We start from the raw sequence: 6,000 nt of genomic DNA on the forward strand, positions 1-6,000 counted from the left end.
GCTGGCTGCACAGCAAGGGTCTCCAAAGAAGTCTGGGCTGTGGCTGGCAAGCCTGAATTTAATGCCAGCCAGCAAGCCTGGAGAATGAATGGAGTGTTTATCATCTTGAGTGTCCACAGTCGAGGAAAGGGGTGAGTCCTCTGAAATTTTCTAATTCCATCCCTGCCTTTTCCCCTCCATGGAATTTGACCCTCCAAAGAGGCTCTGCCCTGAGCAGATAAAGTGGCTGGAGATAAGGACTGGGTAAAGGGACACTGTAATAGAGAAGTCTGTTGGGATCCTGATCACCATTATTTGAGCCCTTCCCTGCTGCAGAATCCCACAGGTCTTGTTCCTCACCTTACCAGGAGGGCTGGCTTTCAGTCCTGCTGGAGCAGGGAGCAGGGAGAGAGGACCCAGTTGGTCTGATCTGCCAGCAGCCTGGTGCTCTGACCCTCGTCATGGTCAGCTGCAGGGGAACCAGAAGCTGGGGATCTGCTAGTGTAACCAAGAAAACAGGAAAACAGTTTTTTAGAAGGAACCAGAATGGAAAAACGATCTAAATTAGTACCTTCAGTTTTGGTGGGGGAAATCGAGAGGGTTGTGATGCTGTGCTTGACTGCTAGCTCTGTAGCTGTTACCTGTGACAGTGGAGGTGAGGTGGGCAGGTGTCTAGGCTGGCATACATTGCACATCTTTATATTGCTGGTGTTTTCTGTTAGTTTTCAAAAGCATTCAGAAGTACCACATAGAATTACAAAATTAAAACAGGTGGTGGTTTGTGCTTCATGTGATGAAAAGTATAAACCAGCAGGAAAGTGTGAAAGCCCATGCTGTCATGTCAGTAAAGAAGAGTCACTAGCTGTGGACTTAAGCACTAAGTGAAGTGCTACAGGCTGTTTGACAAAGCCAAGTTTCTTACCCAGCTTATTAAAGAGCTGTCATTTGGGAAACTGGAAGCATGTCCAGCCCTCATGGACAGACCATGCTCTGCATGGCCTTTGATGGGGGTTTGCAGCACCAAGTGCCTTCTCTTTTATTTATTTGTTTATGTTACTGTGATAGACACCCTGCCAGCCATGGCAACTGTGCCATTTGTTATCTGTCTTGCCCTTAACTGGAATTAGCTCGCACTCCCGTTTCCCTGCTGGCTCAGTCAAACAGCTCTTCAGCAGCCAGGTCATTTCTCAGCCTCTGCTGTCTGTTGCTCTGAGTTGGTACTGTCATAATCACTGTCTTGCAGTAAGAACATTTGTGTATCAGTATCCTCATCTTCCCCAACAGGAAGAGCTAAATTAAGCCTGTCCTCTCAGCCATGGAAAAGCTATTTCCAAATACAGGAGGAAGGAGGCACTTTTTCAGTAGTTATAAATCAGAGCTATTACTGGGAGGCACTTTATCTATGCCAGCTGATCTAGAGTGTCTCAGTATTTTTCACTGAGGATGGTTTAATTATTTTTTAAGGGGGTGGATTATCTTTAAACTAACACACTTTCTAAGTGAGCACTGCTCTTTTTTATTGCTGCACTGACCCACCCTCATGACCAGGAAAGGATCCTCTTTGCCCCAGCAGGCTTTTACAGGATGGCAGCTAGTGCATTTAATAGGCTAATGTGTCCTGAAGTGGGCTTTGCATGAAAGATGCAATGCCTGATCTTACAAATATTTACTATTTGATATGCCTTGAGCGTTTAAGGCATGGCAGTGGACAGCAAGCACATTTCTAAGTATGTGTGTTACTACCCTTTGTGCTACAGCTGATGCCATGAGGCCAGGGAAGCTGTCTGCCCTACCAATTGGAGACCAGAGAAGGTGGGAGGCCATTGGCACCAACACCATACGCTATGGAGCAACAGGCAAACATTAGGGTTAGAAATGTCTGTATGCACTGGCCACACAGAAGGGCAGTGTATCTTTATTGTGCAACTGAAGGGCAAAGAGACAGTCCTCAGCATTTACTGAGCTTAGAGCTCACCTGTGCCCACTCATCTGTGTTGCTGGGCAGCAGAGCAGGGCTGGTCAGGAGACAGAGAAGGGTTTCTTCAGCCAAACAGAAATCTGTTACAGCACAACATGATACTGGGGCTAAATGAAAGTAACTCAGCAGAGCAGGGAAAATTCAGCCAAGCTGGTTACTGACAAAGACATGTCAGACAATTGGTGATCCTTGCAGTATGTTCTGTGCCTGCTCGGATAGAAGAAGAAGTTCCTTTTCTAAGGAATGAAATGTGTCCAGTTCCCATGGCAGAAGCATTTATTATTAGACTGTGCTGTTCTGTTAGTTCAAGACATCCAGATGAAGATGCTGGCACAGAAAAAAACATATACTAGGAGAGCTATACCTCAACCCCTCAATCATTCAAAAGCATCAAGTATTTAAATGTGCAGTTAGACCTTAATTGAACCTTTTATGTGTGCACCTCTTGTGAGAAGGTGCTTTAGTGTAAGTGCCTCAGTGTCTCTCATTGCACAGGAGTTTGCTTCTGGCAAGGGTTTCTGCAGCAGCAAAGGACAGGATACTATTCTGCTCTGGTTTTACTCAAAGGCAGAGGGGTCACCTAAGGACCTGCCTTGTGAACCTCACAGAAACAGGGACAGCTGAACTCTAAACAGAGCAGATACATTCTGGTTTGGTTTCTACCATCGCTATTTGGGTTATAACATCCCTAACCACTACCTGGCTTCCCTGTGCTAGATGTGAAATATGAAGCCTTTCCTCCATAGAGCACAGCAGAAAATCTGGGAAGGAAGAAACCAGCATCTTTACCAATTCCTGGAGGATTAGAAGACCTGCCCAGTATCATCTAAGAAGTCAATAGCAGAGTGGGAACCAAAGAAATGCATTAGACTCGAGGCTGGCCCAGCTCAAGAGGAATAAAACTGCATCATCCTTCTTTCGAGCTAAAATCTACTGAGGGGATGGATGTCTTGCCAGCAGAAAATGTGGTCATCATAATTGAAACCCTGCCTAAAACCAGAAATACCATCTTAGAGAAGAAAAAATATTCTAGCCATTTTGAAATATTCTGGCTTGGGTATTTTCAAAACTAAATGCTTCTAGCTTTTGCTTGGAAAAGACTATTTAGCTGTATTTTTGTGCAAAGGTGCTGATTATGTATATTATGATGGAAAGAGTTAAACCAAAAAGAGAGGAAGAAAAACAAGAGAAGTTACAGCCTCATGAACAGTCAACCAGACAAAACAGCTGAGAGAGAACACAGCTTTTTGTCTGTCCTCAGGTAAATCCATAAAGACTGGGAAGTTTTCCCTCAATTTGTCACCTTTCTGAATCCAAATGAAAGCTAGTAGCAATAAAGGTTATTGCTGTGAAACAAAATTTTCCATTTTTAATGCTCCTCTAATTCAACCCTTTATGCTCTGCCTGCACATGACTCAGCTTAATTGGATTTGGAGAAACTGGAGGCAAAGAAAAAAACCCAAACACAGAAAATAGATCCCACATGGATATTAAAACAAAGCTAGTACTTTGGTAGTAGTTGTTCTAAAGAGCCTTGATATTTTCTGAAAAGTCCCATGTGTCTGCAATATCTTCCACAACATCAATCCCAGCATGTTATGTGGTCATTAGTCCAAAGAACATACCCATTCATTTATGAGCTTGAGATGGACTCATTAGTTGGGAGTGGCACACTGAGTTATGAGCTGCATTCACAAAGATGCAATATTTATTGTGTGCCATCAGAGATCTTGATAATTTGATGGCTGGACTTCTCAGAAACTTGGAGTATTAAAAACAAAGCCTGGGGGAAGAGAACTAGAAAATCTGAAAGGAATCACATGGAGAATAGGAGTGCTGCCTCCAAAGCTGTGTGGGAGCTGTGATTCCAGCCCTCTTTGTCCCCTTGCTGCAACAGGGGCCATCATGAGAGCAGAATTTCAAGCAGGGTAACTACTGGCAACTATTCTTCATCCCTGCTGTACCTGCCTGACAGCAGTGCCTGACATTCCTACCGATGGTCCGTCCTGCTCCATGTCATGTTCTCCATCAGTGGCAACCAGAGCAGCTGTTTAAGGAGAGCCTGCAAGCCTGGGGGCTGTTTGAGGTCTGCTCTACTCAGGCCTGTGCCAACAAACCTTTTGTGTTTGTGTATGTTAGAGGGCACATCTCTCTTTTTACCATCTGGCTAGGGACCTTGTTTACTGTGAGTCTCCCTAAACCCTCATGAACCTGTTGATGTTGTCTGCTGCCACAACATCCTACGGCAACAATTTCCAGGAGTTTATCACCTCCTGTGTCAAAAACCAAATTAATCTAATTGTTGTTGAACCTGAGTCAAACGGTGACATCTGTAAAGTGCATTTAAAATTTTCCAGTTTTAAGTTTCCAGTAATTCTTGGAGCATTTTTAATTTCCTTAGCTCCAAACCAGGAAGTTGAGTCACAGACCAAAGCCACCAAGATGTCTCAGATGACATGTTTCTACCTCTGAGCACTCAGAACCTGGGTTTTTGTGGGTTGCTGCTGGAGAGTTAAGGGTTCTGCTCATTAAAATCCAGGTGTGGAACTCACTGCATCAAATTCATCATCTAGAAGACAGGCATCCAACAACTACTTCAGGTACCTGTATATAGAAGTCACACATGCACCACCAGCAGATGAGTCACCCATTTCTAAAACAGGTATCTCAGAGTGCTGCTGTGAGTCACTGCAGGAACTGCCTCCCTGTCTCTCTCAGCTTCAGAAGATGCTTATTTAACCAGAGTGGATTTAATATGTAGGTTTAAAATTGCTGAAGTTAGTTGAAACCTGCCCCCACCATCTCTGCCCTGTGAAAGGAGACCCCTGAAGTCATCTTGGGAGAACTTTGGCTGAAGGGGGATAGTGGGCAGGTGAGTGCAGGGTAGCCTGATGCTCCCTCACCTGCTTGAAGGTGGGAAAACATCCTGACTGCAGTCACACCTTCAGTCTTTCTTAATTAGAAAACCAGTTCTCTGTGTTTTCTAATGATGCACCGCCCGGTGGTCACCCAAGAACAATGTATCGAAGTGGAGTTTATTTGGAATTCATGGTCAAGCTAAATCTATTTTAGGTGATAAAGTGGCCATATGGTTCTATGTCATATGGTTATATGGTTCACTGCTATTTAATTGGGCAGCTCAAAAAGACAAAGAAGAGGTGCAATATTATGACTGTGTAAGTCTCATGTTTCTGAATGTTAAAAATCGCATGGCAGGTGTCACTAGAATTGGGTGATTAGCTTCAAAACCATTAATCTTATATATCTGTGTCAATGTGACACCATGTGAAACCTCTCTGTAGGTGAAGGAACAAGTATTTAAGAGCATTTCATTAAAATGACGATTTTGCTTTGTCAGCTCATAAAAGTGACTGAAGGTCACAGGCCTCTTGAAAAGGGACAGGCATTTCTTCTGAGTGCTAAAGATCAGGGGTTTGGAAAATGCTATTTTAGGAGAACTGAAAAAAAAACAGTAAAACAAGCAGATGTGTTTGTTGCAAAGCCAAACTGGCAGGTAGCAGCTGTCAGCACGATGGCTGCCATTATGAAATACCAGTTGTTCTGCGAAGGGCTGTATCTTTCCATGCAGTTTAAAAAGAAAGAGCAGATATAATTTACTGGTTGCTTTTGAAATTAAGAATTGTTTAAATTAAGAATTCCAAGTAAGGGAGGATTTGATTGGGTAATGCCAACTTTCAATATACAGTTAGAAAACAACTGGGTTCATAACACAACTAACGTTTGTATGAGCGAAAATAGTGTTATTTTTAAGCCTCTTTCCAAAATCTAAGTATCCTGCTTTATGACTGATCCTTGTGTGTGCGTTTCTGTACGTTTCTGTACCCGTTTGAGTGTGACTGTGTGTGTCCACGTGTACTGGATCAACATGTTTCTGTACCCTGGATGTTTTTGATGTTGCTTTCTCCTCACAGCTGAGGCTGGTGCTCAGCTTGGGATGGATGGAAGCGCGTGCTCGGGTTTCCCGCGGCTCCCGCACCGCCACTTCCAGAGAAAGCAGACGCGGGCGCGGAGGCTGGCTGGCT

Source organism: Chaetura pelagica, unplaced genomic scaffold (genome assembly GCF_000747805.2).
Source record: "Chaetura pelagica isolate M959 unplaced genomic scaffold, ChaPel_1.0 scaffold166, whole genome shotgun sequence".
NCBI lineage: Eukaryota > Metazoa > Chordata > Aves > Apodiformes > Apodidae > Chaetura > Chaetura pelagica.